Source organism: Astatotilapia calliptera, chromosome 13 (genome assembly GCF_900246225.1).
Source record: "Astatotilapia calliptera chromosome 13, fAstCal1.2, whole genome shotgun sequence".
Lineage (NCBI taxonomy): Eukaryota > Metazoa > Chordata > Actinopteri > Cichliformes > Cichlidae > Astatotilapia > Astatotilapia calliptera.
This window is the reverse complement of record NC_039314.1, coordinates 602,097-625,923: the sequence shown is the minus strand read 5'-3', so window position 1 is coordinate 625,923 and position 23,827 is coordinate 602,097. Positions and strand designations below refer to the sequence as shown.

Genomic DNA, 23,827 nt, shown 5'->3' with positions numbered 1-23,827 from the left:
TTAAATATGCAACAACCAACAAATAAAAGAATTTGGTTCATTTCAAAGAAATTCACACGGTGACCAAGTAAAGTAACCGTAGTAAAGGAGACAACATCCCGTTGATGGTGGGATTATTTGAAAGATTTGCTTTGGTCACGTCACCAAATGCAGTTGAACCACCCGTGGATCCATGTTTGACCATTCTACCACTCTGAGCTCTGCTTTTGAATCATTTTATTATTATCATCATTCATTTATTCATTCTTTGGAGGGGGGCTATTTCCTAATGCCGCCCTAATAAGCTGATGTTCAAGGGGAAATATAACAGAAACTCTTTCAGTGTTATTCATTAATAAATTAACAGATAAACTGTGAAGAAGAAAAAACTGAGATTTAAAGGAGAGAGTGAGAAACTTGATCATCCATCCTCATAATACATGTTTATCAGTATCTGCTGTGACCATACTGCAGTAATAACTACAAGTCTACATTTCTGTGACTGTTGATCAATCACAGCAGGAATCTGAGCTCATCTCTGCACACAGAGCAGCTTCAGCTCTGGGATAAACTGCTCGCTTCACGTCCTTCTCAGCTCACAGACACTCATCCTGATATTTTCCTTTAACATTTGATGGTATAATTCATCTGAGTTTACACTTTATCTGCATAATACAGAAAAACAGACCCAAACACCAGAAACCATCAGTTTCACGATCAACGGGAAGTGGCTCAAACGTCACAGTTTCATAACGTCACCCTGAACTCCACTCACGGAGTTTCTGTCGCCATTGTAGTTTTTAAAGTCCCGTGATAAAGGCGGGTCTTTCTGTGAATCCGCACGCTCATTGGCTAATAGCTCGAGATTGACACATCGTTATCCAATGAGCGTGCGGGAACTTCCGACATAAAGTTGTTTCCTTTGAAAAACCAAAGTCTGATTATTTTTGCCTCCACTGACGGAGCCTGTTGTTCCCGCCACAGAGACACAGTAATGTCAGAGCGGTGTTAACACTCACCCTGCCTCAGCACAGCTCTCACTCTCCTCCTGCTCTCTCACACTAAACGGAGGCTCAGCTAAACTCACTTCCTCTCTACTTACAGGAAACCAGCGCTCAGAGGAGCCGACCGGCCTCACATTTCACCCACAGACACGAACAGCGTGGAATTATTTTATGTCATAAGAAGAAACATATTCATGTTAACACTCACCTGCCTCAGCTCCACCTTCCTCCTCCTGCTGCTCTGAACGGAGGCTCAATACTTTCACTTTCACTGCTGCTCCCTAAACACAGAGGATGCTGGGACTTGTAGTTGTTTCCTTCCGGTGCGGTCTTCCTCTTTGTTTGTTTGTGTTTGTGTTCAAGTTATTTCGATCATGTAAACATCAACAGAACACGTGAAGCCACACAGAGTTTGTATGTCGAGGTGGGTAGGAGGGTTTGAGGGTTTGGGGAGGGGTCAGAGGGAAGAGGTCTCTCAGTCTTGACAATCCACATTGATGGCATTGCATCTTTCAACGTGTTTGTGGGTCGATTTGGATGCTCCAGGTGTGAGAGCAGCCACTCAGCCTCTGCTGCAGATGTGTGTCACAAGTTCATCTAGTAGTAGGCTATGGCACTTGGCCACAGGTGGCAGCAGTGGACTGGCCTCCATGTGAGACTGCTCCAGCTGCTATGTGATAGTCCAGCTGCAAACTGAAGATCATATGCAAGTTTTGGAAATTAAACTGTACAATATAAAGCGCCTTGAGGCGACTGTTGTTGTGATTTGGTGCTATGTAAATAAAATTGAATTGAAATTCAGAATATTCTTAACTTAGCTTTAAAACCAACCCAATCTAACTCTCCTCCACACTCAAAAACAAAGACAAACCAACTGACACATCTGAGTCCCTCACTTTCTTCAATCCACTCACTCTCACAAGCTCCACTTAGTCACACTGGCTCTGTTTATTACTAATTACTATTGTCTCCCCAGAAACAGTTCAGTTTTCTTTTTTCCTATTTGTGTTTTCGTTTTTTCCTATTTGTGTTTTCGTTTTTTGTATTTGTGTTTTCTTTTTTCCTATTTCAGTTGTGTTTTTTGTGCTTTTGCAGCGTTTTTTTTTTATTGCTGGTGTTTTCTTAAGTTGCAGTCCGTTTGGCCTCTCAGGGCCACCGTAGATAAGGGCCAAAAATAAATGCATAACATCATTTCAAATCAGTTTAAAGGTTTATTTGCAAGACACAAAAACAGAAAAAATTAAAAGTTACAAATGTATTGTGTGTTTGAGGAAACCTCACAAATGTCACAGATGAAATATTTGGTGTTTATTTGCTGGTTTGTCGGTAGCAGCTCCTTCAAAGTAAGTCTACCACACATCTGTTTGACCAACGCCAGTTGATTTGGATCACCGGTCCAAACAATTTGAACGATTGTTGTGTTTCCTTTTGTGTTGAGTTTGACTGATATTTGCTGGATAGCAAATGTTTTAAAGCTATGCAACCTTTATCTGCACATAGCAGTTAAACTGTTTAGATCAATCTTTATTGATAATATACATTATTTATTTATGAATTACTGTGTACACAAGAATAAGTTAATGTATTAAGTTAAACTGGCTGAAGTTTTTGTATTATTCTTGTGATTTTTTTTATTGGCCCTGTTTATTTACAGGCCAGGTGACCCTTTAGGGGTTTAAAATGCCGAGCCAATGAACGGCTGGGAGCAGGAATCTTTCTTCACTGAAGCTTCCACTTCCACGGGTCTGGTAGGAAGTTGTCCAAGCCAACAAAACAAACAGACAAAAAATCCATCTATCAATCACCTGGATCACCTGTTGAGAAAGAAAAAAGAGAAAACAAGCAAACAAAAGAGAGCAATATAATAAACAACATCACCGCGATGATCTATGTGAATATAACTGTAAATACTAAATATTGAATATTATTGTGCAGCACGTAAGATCGACAGCGCACAGTGTGCTTTGAGGTAGCAGCCAAAATGCAAGGCAAGTTTATTTATATCGCACAATTCAACAACAAGGTGATCCCAAGTTCTTTACAGAACATTAAAAAACAAAAACAGATAAAAAGCATGATTTAAACGTGACGTGCCCGTGAGCTCCGCCGGCAGCCAGCTGTGCCAGAGTGACCGAGCCCCAGGCTGAGAGGCCAAAGGCACCGCACCCTGAAGGAGCCCGAGCGAGCCCCAGGCTCCAGGCCCCGACAAGCAGTACCTGGACGCCCATCCCCAGACACAAAGAACCACCAATGCACCGATGTCTGAAGGCGTCTGCCACTGGCAGGGGGAGTGGTGGGGGGAGATAGGCCTCCATACCTTGGAGGGCCTGAGATGTCCCCAGAGAGGTGGCGTCTGATACCCGACCTGACATATGGACACAGACAAACAGGCACACACAGATACAAACATCCATTCCCACCCTCATGCTCTCATATGCAATTACTCAGCAGCAGGTAAGCGCATAGCCCCTCCTGGTAGCCCTCAATGTCTACGTGTATTTAAAATTGAGAGGTGGGCAACGGCGCCAGGGGTGAGGTTGTACACCCTGATGTGATTCTGATCTTGGAAACATTAAAGACATTCATAGCCAGACTGCTGACTTTGTGTTTTTATTCAGTCGCCTAACAGAAGTGCAGTGAGAAACGATTTACCCCATCCTGATTTCTTAGCTATTTGCATATTTGCCACACTTACGTGTTTCAGATCGTGAAGCAAATTTTTATGATAGATAAAGATGACCAGAGTCAGCATAAAATAAAGCTTTTACATGTATTGCTGGGAGGTCGGCAGCTCCCTCCACTGCTTGGCCCTCTGTGAAAAACAACTGGGATCCAGCTTCCCTGTGATGCTGAATTATATAAGTGGACAAAAATAAATAGATAGAAGGATGGATGATTGTATTTTGTGTACAATCGTTGAAGTGTAAAAAGGGTTGGCCCTCCGTGGTGCCCTAAGCAAAGTTTGATTTTTGGGGCCCTTTAATAGTGCCAATAATAGTGATTAATGATCACCTACTATAAATGTATTTCATTTTCTAATGTTGATGTTGTTGTAATCCACAGTGAAAAATGTCATAAAAACAGATAACAAATTTGCAACTTTCATGAAAAATGTTTTCATTAATATTTAAAAAAAAAAAAAAAACACCTCCCCCTGCTGGCCACACAGAGAAACAATAGATAAAACCTGAGAGCTGCACAGTTGCAGCAGTGTGGTTTACGTCATTCTGTTGTCAGCCTGTTTTACACATCGGTGGTTTCTTATTGACGTGTAAAAAGATCTGAAATCGTAGTAAATTCAGCTGCTATTGTGGGCTGGGGATGATTTACACTTAACATTTTAATAACTGGGTATTGAATGTCATAGGCCCAATGTTCCCTCTAATTTTTCAGGTGTCTGAGCGAACACACAAACTCCCTGAGCGGTTCCTTGGACCACTGTGAGCGACAGCAGACGTGTGCACTGTGGTCACGCCGGCATCGAATCCATCCAAGTTTCATGGTTTATTAAAATAATCAAATTACAGCGTTTACATTTATGTTAGACTACTTTTAATTAACTGCTTCAGCCCATTTACAATGAAAATGTAAAAGAAATCTTGTTCATGACCTGTGTAGTATGTTAACACTATTGGAAGTACAAATAACTTGAACTCCAATTTAGAAAACACAACTTTTTTTTTTTTATAAAGCTCTGACTTGTATTATGAGTCCGTGGTCTGGGAGAGAGTCTGTAACTCTCTGTCTCCAAAATACTGTATATAATGACCAAAGCTGGGAAATTAATCAATCAATCAATCTTTATTTATAAAGCACTTTTCATACAAAAAAAGTAGCACAAAGTGCTTTACATGGTTAAAAGCACCCCACCCCGCCCTCCAACTAACCCCCCACACTCTCATTAACATAAACAATCATGAATGCACCCATATCCCCCCCCCCCAGCCAGGCTGAGAGGACCCCCAGAGCCCCAGCAGCCACGGTCGATCACAGCCCCGGTGCAGAGAGCCCCCTCCGAGGAAACACTGGAGATATGTCACAATAGGATATATACAGGGTAAAAAGATAAAGTAAATAAGAACGGGATACAATAGAAATAGTAAGAAGATAAAAAATGAGTAAGAATAAAATCAATAAATATTAGGTAAAACCTAAATTAATAAATAGAATAACAGGATAGAATAAATAAGCATAAAATAAATAAACGTTAGGTGAAAGATAAATTAAAAAGGTGGTCTTGAGCCTGTTCTTAAAAACATGTACGTTCTCTGCGGCCCTGAGCTCCTCCGGCAGGCTGTTCCACAGACGAGGACCATACCACTGAAAAGCTGCCTCTCCGTGAGTATGTGTGCTGTCTTTGGGAACAGTCAAAAGGCCAGTACCAGAGGACCTCAAGGTCCGCGAGGGTTCATATGGTAAAAGCAGATCTGAGAGATAAGACGGCCCAAATCAAATTCAAATTCAAATTTTATTTTTCACGCACACAGTCATACACAGTACGATATGCAGTGAAATGCTTGGACAACTGCTCGTGACCTAAAGAAAAAAAAAAAAGGAAATAAATAGGAAATAAATAGGAAAAATTAAAAAGGGTAAATTTAACTAGGAGGGAATAAGATATAAATTAAGGTTAAAAATGAAATAACTGTACAACACAAATTAGAATGAAGGGTAAATTTAACTGGGAGAATAAGATAAAATATATAAATTAAAGTTGAAAATAAAATAACTGTACAACAAAATACACAATATAGAACTATATAAGAATGTATGAAGAAATATAAATAAATAAATATATACACAATAACAGCAGCTGTACAAGTATTAACTGGAAATGAAGAATATAGTGACCAGTGTTGTGCAATCCACATTATGTCTTGTGCAGTGCAAATATGCTTAAAGTGATTTAAGTGATGAAGTGAAAACAATGTCCAGAAAGTCCAGTGTGTGTGTAAGAACCATATGTGTGGGTCAGTACTGTGTGGTGGTGTGATTGAGAGACCGTATCGCCTGCGGGAAGAAGCTCCTCCTCAGTCTCTCTGTGTTGGTCTTCAGGGAGCAGAATCGCTTTCCTGACCTCAGCAGAGAGAACAGTCTGTTGTTGGGATGGCTGAGGTCCTTCACCATCTTCCTGGCCTTGGTCCAGCACCGCCTGCTGTAGATTGAGTGCAGGTCAGGGAGCTCGGAGCGGATGGTGCGCTCAGCTGACCGCACAACCCTCTGTAGAGCTCGTCTGTCCTGCATGGTGCTGTTCCCGAACCAGGTTAAGATGTTTCCCGTCAGGATGCTCTCTATGGTGCACGAGTAAAAGTTCCTGAGCACCTTGGAGGGCAGTTGGAAGTCTCTCAAGCGTCTGAGGTGGTAGAGACGCTGTCGGGCCTTTTTCACCACGGTGTTGATGTGACAGGACCATGACAGGTCCTGCGTGATGTGAACTCCGAGGTATTTGAAGCTGTCCACTCTCTCCACTGGGCACTCGTTGATGACGGGGGTCTGGTAGTTCCTCTCCTGCTTAGTGCTGAAGTCCACTATCAGCTCCTTTGTCTTACTGACGTTTAGAAGGAGGTTGTTCCTCTGGCACCAGTTCTCCAGATTCCTAATCTCCTTCAGGTAGGCCGTCTCGTTGTTATCAGAGATCAGGCCCACCACGACGGTGTCGTCAGCAAACTTGATGATGGTGGTGGAGCTGGTAGTGGCCACACAGTCATATGTGTACAGAGAGTACAGCAGGGGGCTCAGAACACACCCCTGGGGGGCTCCAGTGCTGAGAGTGGTGGAGGCTGAGACATGTCCGCCCATCCTTACTGCCTGTGGTCTGCCAGTTAGGAAGTTGGAGATCCACTGACACATAGATGAGCTGAGTCCCAGATGCTCCAGCTTGGTGGTGAGTGTGGAGGGAATTATGGTATTAAATGCAGAGCTGTAGTCTATGAAGAGCATTTTAACATAATTCCCCCTTCTAGTGTCCAAGTGAGTGAGTGATGTGTGGAGGAGATGAGAGATGGCATCGTCTGTGGAACGATTTGGACGGTAAGCGAACTGTAGTGGGTCCAGTGTGTCTGGTAGTGAAGAAATGATGAAGTCTCTGACCAGGCGTTCAAAGCACTTCATCACTACTGAGGTGAGGGCTACAGGGCGATAGTCATTGAGAGAAGCAGACCATTAAGACATTTAAAAACCAATAAAAGAACTTTAAAATCGATCCTGAAATACACGGGGAGCCAATGCAGCGATTCTAAAACCGGTGTACTGTGGGCCCACCCTCTGGTCTTCGTCAGCACACGAGCTGCAGTTTTGTAAAAGTTGTAAGGGTGATATATTCTTTTTGGGGAGACCAGAGAGCAGGGCGTTACAGCAATCAATGCGACTGGTAATAAAAGCATGCATCAACATATATAGCTGAATTTTTTAAATATTTTGTACACAATAACAGAATAATTTCAGAAAAACACAAAATGACTGGTGTCAATATTATTTGCCCCACAAAAAAGGTCGAATATAAAACAATATTGCAAATATTGCACAGTTGAAAAAAAAAAAGCACTACAGCTCAGTTGTTCCCGCCATCCTTTGTCCTCCTGTTTCCCCTCCCTCTCCCCTCCAACGACGAGTTTGATGGTGTTACGGATTCAAATATTGGGGATGGATACAAGAGGAAAAACCACAATAACAACACTGGTCCGACCGGGTTGAGTCAAACGATGATTTTAATGATCACACGCGTGGGAGATGGACACCGTACGTAGACAGCATCAGATCTCAAAATGGTGGAGCATTGATCAAACTCTTATAGCCTCTAGTGGCCTCCACCTTATCATAAAAGCCTAAACATTCACATGCTTTCTCTCACACGGCGCCTAAGCTACGACCTTGGCTCCCTGTTTATCTGCTCCTGCTGAGATGGGGCAGAAAACTCCAGCATGTTCTGTTCTCTTCTAATCAGACAAATAAGGCGATGACTTTCTGCGAACAGTATTTCTTATAACTCAGCAGTATAATGCATCATGAAACAATATCATTCATTCACAATAAATCAGCAGTCTAATGTAATGCAAATCAGTTTAACAAATGCAATAGTTATCACCTTCTTCTAATTCAGGAGAATAATGCAAACTAAAACTACATAATAATTCACAATCTTCAATTAGGGGTCTAACGTGGCATAAAATAATATTATAATACCACACTGGCAAACTTCTCCCAATGTTTCCACTGAAGGGGTTGAAAGTTAAAAAGCGCCGAAGGTTAAGTTAGGTTTGGAGTAAATCATGGATGTGCACACGTGTTTGTGTGCAGCTTGTAGTGCAAACGTGCGTGCAGAATTCATGCAGACATGTGTAACTGGTCGTTTTGAGGTAGAAAAGAGTGATGCGCGGTCAAGCTGGTAGTTGAAAGTGTCAGTCAGAGTAGAAGAGCATTGTGTAAAAATGCAAGTAATAACAAAAAAGTGCAAGTCATTAATCGCATCACCCTGAAAAACCTGAGTAAGGAGTGCAGCTCCTGATGAAAGGAGGAGCACTGAAAACCAGGAAATGATGTTTCTGGAACAGTCTGATGACTGAAGCTGGATGTTTGAAGTCTCAGTGAACTGCTTGTCTTTTCCCCACAGCTCCTCCCTCAGCGATGTATATGGCTATATGTTCTGAACAATGTGCTGATGTCCGTATCAGGTAACAAACAGCGTGACACAAACGGAGAACATTGTGTCCACTCGATAATATGCTGCTCTAAAAAGGCTCCATCCTGCAGGGAAGTCGTCCCAGCTTTACTCGCACAGCCTGCCAGCTCTGTTTGAACAGAAAGGACATCTGCACAAGAAACACAGCAGCCTGTCGCTCAGCACCAACCGCCTCACTGAGCGGATCAGTCTCAGGTACGACACGCCATCACAGATGCAGGGAAACAGGAGCTGTAGGTGCAGCAGTGTTAATAATGTCATGTATGATGCTACCACTTGATTTTGAGGAAGGAGGATACTGTAAACCCAATTTTGTCTGCTTGTTCTGACCTGGATATTCTCTGTTGGCCACAGAAAGTTTACCATATCTGTAAAGATTCCTGACACTAAAGGTTGTAGGAGGTGCAGTGTAGGTAAGCAATGCCGAGTTACTCTGGTCAGTCTGTTTGTTCACGGAGAACAACTGCAGACACTTAGTCCTGCTCTCTCTGTTTCAGCAAGAAACCCATACACAGATAGTACATATCTGTGCGGGGCTGTCCCATCTGGCCTGGTTTTACTCTTGTGGTATGAGCCTCTTCAAAAGTTCATGCATCTAAAGGTTTGTACAGATATGTCGAACTTGCCACCTGAATAAATGTCTTCCTTTCTAACTCTAACCCCTATTTCCACAATGCAAACCAGTCATTAGACCTGGATTACATAAAAGTAGACAGACAGCATATCAAAATCTGAAGCTGAAGAATGTAATTGATTTTTTTTAATAACATATGCATACTTTTTATTCAAGCCCAACAAGATTTTAGAGACTAAATAAAAGAAACGTTGTATAAACGCCGTCCAAAAACACCAACAGCACCTTCTCTGGGTCCAAGCTCGTGTAACTGAATGGTTACCATGTGTTTTCTGTGCTACAGGAACAGTGTTATCAGCACACAGTTCAACGCCAGCATGCACCATTAGATCACATAGCACAGATAATTGACAGTTTTTTTGTGAATGTCTCGCACATTTCATAACGATAATGTATGTACTGTGAGAACAGAGCTCTGTGTTAAGCCTGTCTGCAGTCCTAACACAGTGCTGCTTGGAGAAACACGCCTGTGCCACAACATTATGGAAAAGTGGCATCAGTCCAAAGACGTGCAGTTAGGGGATGGATGGATGGATGGATGGATGGATGGAAGGATGGATGGACGGGTGGATGGATGGATGGATGGATGGATGGATGGATGGACGGGTGGATGGATGGATGGATGGATGGATGGATGGATGGATGGACGGCTGGATGGATGGATGGATGGATGGATGGATGGATGGATGGATGGATGGATGGGTGGGTGGATGGATGGATGGATGGATGGATGGATGGATGGATGGATGGATGGATGGATGGATGGATGGATGGATGGATGGATGGATGGATGGATGGGTGGATGTTTGGACGAACAGATGGACGGGTGGATGGATGGATGGATGGATGGATGGATGGATGGATGGATGGATGGATGGACGGCTGGACGGATGGACGGGTGGATGGATGGATGGATGGATGGATGGATGGATGGATGGATGGATGGGTGGATGGCATCGGTTTATCTTTAATCTCAAGATTTAATAATCATACAAGAATTCTGTTGTGCTGTTTTTGACGGTTGTATGAACAGGTTCAGCTCAGGTTTAACAAGCATCACTTAACCATCCATGAGAATTTATTTAGTTTTTTTTGTTTTCCTTGGTGACTGTTTCACAGCAACTCGCCATCAGACTCCCAGATTCTCTTCTCAGCTGTGTGTTGGAGTGAGAGACTGTAGTAATGATAAACCACCAACCGGCCAACAGCTCAGGTTTGATATTATAGAGCTGAACGGCGCTCCTGTTCCAGTGCCAGGTAGGACCGTTTCTGCGTGTCTCTGCTGACTTCCTGAAGCTTCAAGCTTCAACTTGTTGCAACAAGCTTCCTTCTTTCCGTGCATCAGGAGATAGTGGAGCACTCAGAGTCGTGCAGGTAACCCAGCTGGACCGAGACACTGTTCTCATCACCTTGGAAAGTAAGTCCCCTCGCATATTGTGAATCCTTCAAATGTCTTTCATGCTCATTCTCAATCTGTGTACTGTTTGGACAGGAACTGTAAAGATCGTGAACCTGCAAGGACTTCCATCCAGACAGCTGGCTGCAGAAATAGTCTTTGACTTCCCCATTGAAACACTAGGTAGAAATGATGATGTGACAAACAAAGTGAATGAGAGCTGATGTGTGTCCTGAAAGCTGAGTGACACCTCCTGTTCTGTCAGTCTGCTTGCAGGATAGTGTGCTGGCATTCTGGAAGCATGGCCTCAAAGGGAGGAGTTTCAGATGAGGTGATGAACTAGTAAATTCATCCAACGTTGGCTGAGCTCGTATCATGTGCTTATCATATTAGTTCTAAGTCATTACACATGTGAATTTTCACTTTATGTGCAGGTAACACAAGAAATTACAGATGAGAGTCGTGTGTTCAGAGTTCTGGGAACAAACAGGTATGTTAACTGTATGCTGACAAGAGCTATCAATCACTGTGAGAAACTAGTAATCCTAGTACATCAGAAGTAATCAGGATAGTATTTTTCTTGATACTATTGTTAATAGACCTGGAAGTGATTTTCAGAGTAGCATGTGGAAGTAGCATGAATACTGCTAGCATTAATGGTAGCATTAAAGCAGGAGTCACACTAGAGTGTTTGTTCTGTTGGTTACTCAGATCCAAGGATTTAGGAAATGCAGCCTATGTGTTTGCATGCAGCCCTCCAAAGAAAAACAGCCATTAAAGTTACCAACTACTGTCTACCTGACACTTTGTACAGAAAACTACTTTCCTTAGTGCTAATTTTCTTTATTCTAGTGCCAAATCACAACAATAGTCACTTCAAGACACTGTATATTTTAAGATAAAGGCCCTGCAATTATGGTGCACAAAGGTGAAAAACTCCCTTTTAGCAGGTGAAAACCTGAACCAGGCTGGGGGAGGGGCGGGCATCTGCTGCGATTGGTTGGGGGGGTGAGAGGAGGAAGACGGGACAAAGACAATCTGGGGAAGAGAGCCAGAGAATATTCTCAACTAATGATTGAATGCAGAGAGGTGTTTAAACAGATAGTGAGTGAAAAGGGCGACTGAAGAAGAAACACTTGGTGCATCACGGGAACCCGCCAGCAGCCTAGACTTAGGCTAACTAAGGGAGGATTCAGGGAAGAAAGGAAAGTTTGAAGCCTAATGTTAAAAGTAGAGAGGGTGTCTGTCTCCCAAACCCAAACTGGAAGCTGGTTCCACAGAAGTGGTGGCTGTAGTTCAGGTGGGGGAGCAGGTCACCTACTCCCCGTCTACATGCCAGATATCCTGCATGAAAGTTGCTCTTCGGTGCATCCGTCAGAGTATGAATGGGTGTGAACGGGTGAATGAGGCAAGCTTTGAGTGCTCAGAGTAGAAAACCACTATATAAGAACCGGTCCATTTACCATTTACCAAGAGGGGCCTGGAAACCGAAGGGTCTGGCTCCCATTTTACTTTTAAATACTTGGAACGAAGTGCTCTAATGGGGTGATATGGTACTATAAGGTCATTAAGATAAGACAGGGGCTGATTATTCAAAACCTTTTATGTGAGGATTTTGAATCTTTTATTCTGGATAAAACAGGGAGCCAATAAATGTTCTGTTTCTAGTCCCTGTCAGGACTCTCGCTGCAGCATGTTGCTCAGAGCAGTCTGGAATTGATTTTTGACTAAATAATTAAAACTAATAATAATATATTACTATATTATATTACTAACAAATCCAGGACACCCCTGTTGATCCAGCAGCTCTTAATGAAGTTTGTAATAAGAATCGTGGTGAGTTCATTAGAAATATTTCACTTTTCTTTTTTAAATCAGTCATTACTGGAATCATCTGAAGTGCAAAAACAGTGGGATTATATATGAGAAGGACGGACTCAAAGACTGTCGTGTATCACATATATATTACATCGATGTCCAAAATCAATGCATCATTAATGAAACTGAAACAAAAGTACTGAATTTCATGTGGAAGACCAAACCTCAGCATTCAGGAAAGTCTTATACAGGAGCAAAGATAATGGACGTTACCCGGAGTTTTCCACTGTGAAACCAGGAATAACAGCTTAAAAATGTTTCTGTGATCTAAATCATTGTCAGCCTGGCAGGCAAATAGAGTGGACACCAAAGTTTGTGAACGTGAAAACCTGAGAACAAAGACATGTAGGATTTTAAATCGGTACCATAGGTGTGTCTACTGGGAGGCTGAGGCTTGGCGCTGCTGGCTGCCAGTACTAAGTATTATTATACAACCCTTATTTTAGTTGATCTTATCTTCTTTCCTTGTGTTTCAGTTAGTTTCTACTCAAACTGGATGTAGAAGGAATCCCTGCAAAGGTTTCTTTTTCTTCTGTGTTATGTTTTATGTATTTCTCAGCTCTTTGCTTCCTTTTTCTACTTTAAACTTGTTTGTATGCTGGTGTGTAAATGTTCACACTTATCATAAAGTTTAAAAAAGTAGTAGGCGTGGTGATGAGCAGGAACAGGAGTAAAACTCCAGTAAGTGTACCAGTACTGTACCAGTGTGTAGCATTAAAGTCAAACTACAGTGGTTGTAGTATCAGTAGAGTAGTGTTAGTACTAGAGGTGGGAGGAGTAGAAGCAGGTGGAGGCACTGGCTTTAGGTTAGTACTGCCTTTCTCTGGTTCTCCTTTACAACTCATCTCCTTCTCATTTGCTGACAATGTGCAGAGCCATCATCCTTCAGAGCACACCGACTGATGACCCGTCAGCACTGAGCAGCCTGTACATCCTGACAGGACACGAAAGCAGCTACTGAGAGAGGACACGGGGCTCATTCGACGGTGTTACCAAAGAAAAGCACAGCCTGTCTGTAACTGTGGGGTGGAAACGATGCTCTGTTTCACTGAGGCTGTGCCAGGAAACGGTTCAATGCTGGGAATGACAAATGTTAGGAAGGTATCCTGCTGACTGTCCAGCCTTCACCTGTACACAAGACACCTGTCAAGGTCCTCGCTGGGGTTATAGTTGATAAAGCTTTCTAGCTTTTCTTGTCTATTCAGCTTACCTGCTTAAATCAGACCTTTCTGTTAAAGCTAATGCAGACTCCACTGATCCGCCCGCTCAGTGTGGACGGGAGAATAACCTGAACATGGCCTCTGGGACATCATCGTACTGATGTTATGAAGCGCTCAGTCAGGTTTTCTTCTTGATCAGACTGAGGGGCAGACTGAGTGTGTTTTGGTGCCTCAACATTCAGTCATATTCTGTAAAGCCATTTTCTGTCTGCATGCTGCACATAACCTCTTTGGACCAGAGTGCTGTGACACCTACACCTTACACCTGCAGGAGCTGCTCGGCCATAGAAAGCTGCTCTGTGAAGTGCACGGCTTTTTTGCCAGTGTTGATTTTATGGGTTTAATGTAATAACTAATTTTTCACATCATCGTCTGAGTCGTAATCCCAACGAGGAAACCTGGAATGTAAAACTTGATGGACGCTCCAGCTGAAGAGTGAAGTGTCAGACTTTTAATGGATCTTTCAAGCATTAGCGTACTTACAATGGCAGAAACAGTGCCACGTCTAAAGCATAGGAGCCATCTTCATCTCATTCTTCCCATTTCATGCAAGTTTCTTCTCATCCTCAGATGGACAGAATTTGGTTTGCTGACTTCATTCAGTCACACCATACTAGAGCATAAAAAGTGGAAATAAACTGGTCAGTAAGAAAGTGTGATGCTTGAAAGTATAGCGTAAGGACAGCAGCAGCACTGCATTTACAGCTGATATGATGACTTCAGCATCTTTAAAGAACTGTGAAGGAATTATCAGTGCTAACACAACCTTAAGCACGTGATGTGACCGTATACACTGCTTACACTTTCAGTATCCTTACTTAAAGAGAACATCTCAGAAAAAAGTACAGTTAGCAAGAAGCTTTGAGAACAAGGCAGTGTTATTGTATGCTAACCACCGTGGTGGTGTAGCTTGTCCTGATAAAAAGTGAATGTGGTCACATTATACTTGTTAACTAAAATGAAAAAATAAAATAATTCCACTACATGGGTAAAGATATTTATGATATTTATGGAAAGGATACTATAAAAGTAACACTGGCCTTTCCATGAGAGAAACTTGAAGTACAGTATGCATGTTGAGATTAATGTTTGTTTAATATGTTTTTGCTACTATGTGAAGATGTGATGTTATTAACAACACAGAATAGACAGAAATAAAGATTTTCATATCTCTTGGAGTTTTATGAAGAGTTTGTTGGGTTGTTCTTCTTTGAATGTGTGGATCGATGCTTCTGCGATTTATATCTTAATCCTTCAATTTGTAAAAAACATTTTGAATTCCGTTTGAGAAGATAAATGAAGGTTCTTGCGTTCAAGTGGAGGCTCTAGCAGACTGAGAAAGTAACTGCATAACTGGTCAAAGGAGCTTGTAAAGAAAAGCGTCTGGACTTCTTTAAGTTACTTGAAGACGTTTCACCTCTCATCCGAGAAGCTTCTTCAGTTCTAAGGTCAAATGGTGGAGAGTCCCAGATAACTGCATAACTATGTTATTCCTGCACCCATAGCAGCAAGTAAGTGAAGGCAGTGATGAGGGCTGATGAGTTCTCAGATCACTCAGTCAGTCTCTGAGCGTCACCTTTATTGTGATCGCGCACTTTAAGCTTTCATGCCTGTATTTTTGCACAATTGTGATAATACTGTATTGAAAGAAATCTGTGCACAGACGAACATGGGGTGGCTTTGCTCAGGTAGTAGAGGAAGGTGCTTCAATCCCCGTCTGCATGCCAAATATCCCTGGGCAAGATACCAACCCAGAGTTGCTCTCCGAATGTGTGTGAACATTACACAGAAAGTGCTTACAGAGAAAAGTGCTTGCGTACACCTGAATGAGGCAAGTTCTTTAAAGTGCTTTGAGTACTATATAAGAACCAGTCCATTTACATCGCCAAAGCACTCAATACTCTCTTTACGAAGTTCTCTGTAGTTTGTTTCTCCAGCACCATATTTGACCGCGGTCAAGTGAGCCCTCACTTACGACCACACAGTCAAGCCAGCCGCACCTAAAATGTTGTTGCACTATTCTTATGCATATTACGGTACGGGTGCCGACTGGCTTAGAAATGCAGTCTTTTGTGTCCTGACCAGAGATGGGCAGTAACGCGTTACTTGTAATCCGATTACTTTTTTCAAGTAACAAGTAAAGTAAGGGATTACTATTGCAAAAACGATAATTAGATTACCGTTACTTTCCCGTAGGAACGCTGCGTTACTAAAACAGTGATTTTTTTGCGAGAATGTCTCATGACAGTGACGTAAGCAAGTGCAACGTCCGTGACAACAGCTGTGTGCAGATCAACAATGGATAATATATCGAGTGCGGGAGAGAGTATGAGCGTGCAGCGTTTAAAGCGTGGAAGTACTGACCTTACTTTGAGTTTGATTCCATAAAAAGTGACAAAAACATTAGTGTCCGTTGTGCGTGGGAAGAAAACTTCTTTTTACGGCGAAAAAACCCCCTAAACTTCCAAGCAAGCACCGAGTGCGCTACGACGTAATGGGAAAGTCACAGAGAAACTCGCGGATTCTTCAACTGACCGCGGCACACCTGCACCAGGGTAAACCTCCGCCTACCCTACTCCTGCTTTACAGGTGAAAATAGAGCCAAAGGACCGCTAGTCTTTGATTTTATTTATTTTCTGCTGTGTTTTACTTGCATCTATTTGAAAGAGTGAGTGTAAACACAAAAAATATTTTATTTTATGTGCTGGAATGGGCAGAAAATAAGTTTAAATATTAAACAAATTTCTTCCAGTCAGAGAATGTTACATATAATTCAATTTTTGCTTGATGCATAAAGTTAAAAGATTAAAACTAATTAAACAAGTTTTAAAAAGAGAGACTTTTCCATTTGATTACATTTTATATGATGAATTATGCAGAAAAAGTAGAATTGGGCTGAAAGATCTATCGCTTTATCACCTATTCAGGTTGTAAATCGTGTTTTTAAAAAGTAACTAAGTAATTAATTACTTTTGAAAATAAGTAATCAGTAAAGTAACAGGATTACTTTTTGGGGGAAGTAATCAGTAATTAGTTACTGATTACTTTTTTCAAGTAACTTGACCAACTCTGGTCCTGACACTATTGTACTTCACAATCCACTCCCAGTTTTGGTTCATCTCCACTTTTCCACTTTTTCCACTCCACCCTGTGATCCACAGCCCAAATTACTGTACGATTCAGAGAAAATTAACAGTAAAATTTACCCAATTTACTGTACTGTACTCTATATTTTCTCATATTTGAGCTCAGATTACAGGAAAACTGTAAGAGGTGACACTGATATCTCACTAGATTCTGACTCTGGGTGACCCCCACACACCCAAGATTACTGTACGGTTTCTGAGATTGCTTTGTTAACCCTCTCAAGGCAGGCATTGCAGATATGCAACAGTTAAAAGCTAACAACCTGATCACCCCACATACATATTTCATGAGTTTTTTACTCAGAAGTACCACTGCAGGTATTCTTTTGTGCATTAGCAACAAAAACTTAATTTGAGCCTGAGAGGGTTAAGCATGAGTATGACAAAGGCTAAGAAAATATACTGCCTACAATAATATCAAATTTAAACAACAAATTACAAAATTGCCACACCTGCTGTTATTGCCAGGTGTTCGATAGAGCATTATTTAGTCATAAAAAATACATATCACTGAAATATCATCAGTAAAAGAAACACTCTGTCATGGTCCTGGGTCAGTGACCCAGTGCTTTTAGTTATCATTTTCTAGTTTATTATGATGATGATGATTATTATTATTGTTTGAGTTCTATGTGTGATATTCGGTCTGCCTTTGAGTCTGTGTCTCTGTCTGTCTATGGTGTCACCCCATCTGTTTGTGAAGCTGTCTGTTTAGATCTGTGTCTTGTTTGGTTCCCCGTGTCTGAGTTTCCTGTTTTATTGTGAAGGTCTCTGTCTGATGTGAGTATGTTCAGTTTACATTTCCCCTGTCCCATCAGCTCTGATTTCTCCCAGCTGTGTTGCCCTCCTGTCTCTCATCCCCTGATTACTGGTGTGTGTGTATTTAAGCCCTGTGTGTTCTCCTGCATGTTGCCGGTTCGTCTGTATTACTCAGTGTATCCACCGTGCCTTCTCCTTGCTTTTCATCGTCATTCTCCTCTGCTCGTTTTCAATCAGGATTGTGCTCTGTAGTTTAGTTGTTTCCCAGTTTAGTTTAGTTCGAGCCCCGTTTGCTGTTTGTCCACATTCTTTTTGTGTTCAATAAATCACCTTCACTTCTCCACGACTGCCTGTGATTGGATCCTCATTTATTCCGCACGGCTCGCCTCGGCAGCCGTGACACACTCACTATGTAAGACATGTTAGCAAATTCAGTTAATAAATAATGTATCAAATCTATACAGATGTTTGAAGGTATATTGCAAAGCATGTTTGTTTCTTATGGCTTACAAATGTGTTTGCCTTTAACATAATTTACATTTTATTTATACAGTTTCACAGACGAAACAAAATAGGTTTCCTGAACTGTTCTTCGTGGCCTAATTTTGAATCCTTCTGAGGGGGATGCATTATCCATGAAGGTGGGCAATTTGTTCGTCGATCTCTGACCCTCGCTGACTCTGACGCCTCCTAATTCTGCTTCCAGCCTCGCTGATTAATTTGTTGTCACTGATGCTGTCACCAGTTGTACACAACATCTGTTTGTCCACCAGTCTAATCTGTAATTCAGGTGAACCCAGAATTACCTGCATCTTTGTAATGTTTCAGAAAATATACACTATATGTTGATGGGCTTTGTCCCACTTTTCTTTCCTTTATAAGTAAGAATCTCTGTGGTTTTAATGACAATTCATATACAGATTGTGGAGGACATTTTATTCAACACTCAAAAAAGTTCCTCACCAGCAGACTGTAGTACAATTTCAGCCCACAGTTAATAAACCCATCCAATGCAGCGTTATCAGAGAAATTATGCAAGTGTTATGTTTGTATGTACTGGTAATCTATTTATCATTTATCATGATTCCTGCTCTGATGATTACTTTCTTCTCCTTCTGTAATTTTAATAGATAAAGGATGTTGAACATTAAGCTCCAAACAGGATGAATGAGGAAGACCACAGAGGAGAATCGTGGATGTAGTGAAAGAATATATGCAGATGGTTTTTTTCATGGTGGAGGAGCAACTTCTGATACCATCTTAAAGAAAAAAACACATAAAATTGAAGAGTAAAAATAATGACAACAATATGTCTAAATTTTTTATTAAGTTTTTAGAGCAAATGCAGTCTTGTCATGGTCAGAGTTGCCCACTCATATTTAACTAATTCAAATACAATTACTCCATTTAAATGCTTATGTTCTAATAAAAGGCATCGTTTAATACTTCTGCCATGACAACCCAAATAAATCAATGAGAGGGAAACGGGAAGATTAGTCATCAGGCAAGGTTTACTGTTCATTTACCATGCCTTGATAACAGTAAGCTTAACAAAAGAAAAATGTTGGCGACGAGAACCGGTGTTCTGTCAAAACATCCTACCGTAGCGTAAATTTATAGTCTTGTCTATCAATCCGTGCTAACTTATCAGAATATGCTACCTTACGTGGTTAATGGCTCCGTTGTATAGGTAGCGTGTTCAGATGGCCCAATCACACTATTAAAACATGCTTCCTGCTGGGATTTATATAGGTAGCGTGTTCAGATGACCCAATCACACTATTAAAACATGCTTCCTGCTGGGATTTATATAGGTAGCATGTTCAGATGACCCAATCACACTATTAAAACATGCTTCCTGCTGGGATTTATATAGGTAGCATGTTCAGATGGCCCAATCACACTATTAAAACATGCTTCCTGCTGGGATTTATATAGGTAGCGTGTTCAGATGACCCAATCACACTATTAAAACATGCTTCCTGCTGGGATTTATATAGGTAGCATGTTCAGATGACCCAATCACACTATTAAAACATGCTTCCTGCTGGGATTTATATAGGTAGCGTGTTCAGATGACCCAATCACACTATTAAAACATGCTTCCTGCTGGGATTTATATAGGTAGCGTGTTCAGATGACCCAATCACACTATTAAAACATGCTTCCTGCTGGGATTTATATAGGTAGCGTGTTCAGATGACCCAATCACACTATTAAAACATGCTTCCTGCTGGGATTTATATAGGTAGCATGTTCAGATGACCCAATCACACTATTAAAACATGCTTCCTGCTGGGATTTATATAGGTAGCGTGTTCAGATGACCCAATCACACTATTAAAACATGCTTCCTGCTGGGATTTATATAGGTAGCGTGTTCAGATGACCCAATCACACTATTAAAACATGCTTCCTGCTGGGATTTATATAGGTAGCGTGTTCAGATGACCCAATCACACTATTAAAACATGCTTCCTGCTGGGATTTATATAGGTAGCGTGTTCAGATGACCCAATCACACTATTAAAACATGCTTCCTGCTGGGATTTATATAGGTAGCGTGTTCAGATGACCCAATCACACTATTAAAACATGCTTCCTGCTGGGATTTATATAGGTAGCATGTTCAGATGACCCAATCACACTATTATAACATGCTTCCTGCTGGGATTTATATAGGTAGGGTGTTCAGATGACCCAATCACACTATTAAAACATGCTTCCTGCTGGGATTTATATAGGTAGCGTGTTCAGATGACCCAATCACACTATTAAAACATGCTTCCTGCTGGGATTTATATAGGTAGCATGTTCAGATGACCCAATCACACTATTAAAACATGCTTCCTGCTGGGATTTATATAGGTAGCGTGTTCAGATGGCCCAATCACACTATTAAAACATGCTTCCTGCTGGGATTTATATAGGTAGCGTGTTCAGATGACCCAATCACACTATTAAAACATGCTTCCTGCTGGGATTTATATAGGTAGGGTGTTCAGATGACCGAATCACACTATTAAAACATGCTTCCTGCTGGGATTTATATAGGTAGCGTGTTCAGATGACCCAATCACACTATTATAACATGCTTCCTGCTGGGATTTATATAGGTAGGGTGTTCAGATGACCCAATCACACTATTAAAACATGCTTCCTGCTGGGATTTATATAGGTAGCATGTTCAGATGGCCCAATCACACTATTAAAACATGCTTCCTGCTGGGATTTATATAGGTAGCGTGTTCAGATGACCGAATCACACTATTAAAACATGCTTCCTGCTGGGATTTATATAGGTAGGGTGTTCAGATGACCGAATCACACTATTAAAACATGCTTCCTGCTGGGATTTATATAGGTAGCATGTTCAGATGGCCAAATCACACTATTAAAACATGCTTCCTGCTGGGATTTATATAGGTAGCATGTTCAGATGACCCAATCACACTATTATAACATGCTTCCTGCTGGGATTTATATAGGTAGGGTGTTCAGATGACCCAATCACACTATTAAAACATGCTTCCTGCTGGGATTTATATAGGTAGCATGTTCAGATGGCCAAATCACACTATTAAAACATGCTTCCTGCTGGGATTTATATACGTAGCGTGTTCAGATGGCCAAATCACACTATTAAAACATGCTTCCTGCTGGGATTTATATAGGTAGCATGTTCAGATGGCCAAATCACACTATTAAAACATGCTTCCTGCTGGGATTTATATAGGTAGCGTGTTCAGATGACCCAATCACACTATTAAAACATGCTTCCTGCTGGGATTTATATAGGTAGCGTGTTCAGATGACCCAATCACATTATTAAAACATGCTTCCTGCTGGGATTTATATAGGTAGCATGTTCAGATGACCCAATCACACTATTAAAACATGCTTCCTGCTGGGATTTATATAGATAGTGTGTTCAGATGACCCAATCACACTATTAAAACATGCTTCCTGCTGGGATTTATATAGGTAGCATGTTCAGATGACCCAATCACACTATTAAAACATGCTTCCTGCTGGGATTTATATAGGTAGGGTGTTCAGATGACCCAATCACACTATTAAAACATGCTTCCTGCTGGGATTTATATAGGTAGCGTGTTCAGATGACCCAATCACACTATTAAAACATGCTTCCTGCTGGGATTTATATAGGTAGCATGTTCAGATGGCCAAATCACACTATTAAAACATGCTTCCTGCTGGGATTTATATAGGTAGGGTGTTCAGATGACCCAATCACACTATTAAAACATGCTTCCTGCTGGGATTTATATAGGTAGCATGTTCAGATGGCCAAATCACACTATTAAAACATGCTTCCTGCTGGGATTTATATAGGTAGCGTGTTCAGATGACCCAATCACACTATTAAAACATGCTTCCTGCTGGGATTTATATAGGTAGCGTGTTCAGATGACCCAATCACACTATTAAAACATGCTTCCTGCTGGGATTTATATAGGTAGCGTGTTCAGATGGCCAAATCACACTATTAAAACATGCTTCCTGCTGGGATTTATATAGGTAGGGTGTTCAGATGACCCAATCACACTATTAAAACATGCTTCCTGCTGGGATTTATATAGGTAGCGTGTTCAGATGACCCAATCACACTATTAAAACATGCTTCCTGCTGGGATTTATATAGGTAGGGTGTTCAGATGACCCAATCACACTATTAAAACATGCTTCCTGCTGGGATTTATATAGGTAGCGTGTTCAGATGGCCAAATCACACTATTAAAACATGCTTCCTGCTGGGATTTATATAGGTAGCATGTTCAGATGGCCAAATCACACTATACATAACATAAGTGGTGGCTCGTCCGGGATCTTTGGACATTTTAGTGGAGACTGAATGTCAGTTTGTTTTGCTTTTAAGTGGGTGAGTGATGGTGTTCAGTGTAATTGAGCAAACTCCCTTTAGTGTGTTTCAGCTGGGTGACTGTGCTGCCCTTCCATCGAAGCACTTGTTTGTTGTTTTGCTTTATTGTTTTAGTTTGTGTTTGGTGGCTATCCTGGGTGGGGGTACGCTTCAGAGTTTGGTAGGAGACTATATCTCTGGTCTGCTGCCTGCTCTCGAGTTCGCGTTTAAAGTTGCCTCGAGCCTGGTACACCACTGAAGACTAGGGTAGGGAAAGTAAGGGATTTGTTGTTTTTAGTGTACTTTTGGTTTTGTGTTGTAGCAGGTCAGGTAATCATTTTGGGTTTGACTGTTGTGCTCTTTTGTGTTGGTCACATGTTACTTTTTTATGTTGCGGCTTTTGAGCCGGGTCGTAACACTGAAGATTACAAAGATCAACATTAAGACCAGTCTGTGCATTCAAAGCAGTGACAGAAAAGAGTGTGGGGCATTAACCCCCACTCACTTAAATGGCATCCAAGATGCCTTCATAACTTTAAGAAAAGGAAAGAAAAAAGGCAATAAAATGCAACAGCCTTTAAATTTGGTTTTATTTGTAGAGTAAATGTAATAGCGTACATGTTAAATAAACATTTAATTCCCACGAAACATACTAATGATATGGCAGACATCGAAACAGGTAAAAGAAACAATCATATTTATTCATTTTCATTAATTTAAAATACCCTTTACAAAGTATATATATAGAAACATAATCCAACATATGTGGAAAAAAAACAAAAAAAACTGACACCCTGCTTTAAACGCACATATATAAAAGTTACTCTTTTAATAATTTCTACTTTGTTGTCCTGATGACGCAGTCGTTCACCTGCATGTGGTGCAATCCAATTAGGCTGTCAGTAGTACTTCAGGTCTCCCAGCCCTTTGCCAGACAGGAGGAGACACCAACCCCCAGGTAACTCAAACAAAGATGTATTAATATAACATAAAACAGAGCTTTGACCTTGCAAGGTTAATATGTGTGCACGCCATATAAACATTGGAAGGTGTGATGGAAAAATGAATACATTTAATAAAGAAACGATATTGAACAATAAATGGAATATTTTAAAGTAGTGACTGTAAATTAAACTAAAGTCAATCAACGGGTGGTGAGGTGTGGAGCTTACCATGTGTGGCATGCCATCACACATGGCAACTGTCATGACCAACTCAGCGTGGAAACCTGAGATGAACCTAAAAAGTAGA

The 23,827-nt window shown here is 41.2% G+C and overlaps 1 protein-coding gene across 1 annotated transcript in view; it reads right to left on the bottom strand.

Annotated features, from left to right (window-relative positions):
* LOC113035143 (protein NLRC3-like) overlaps nt 1-23,827 on the bottom strand; it is a 312,272-nt gene that overhangs the window by 8,145 nt on the left and 280,300 nt on the right. The window lies entirely within an intron of this gene.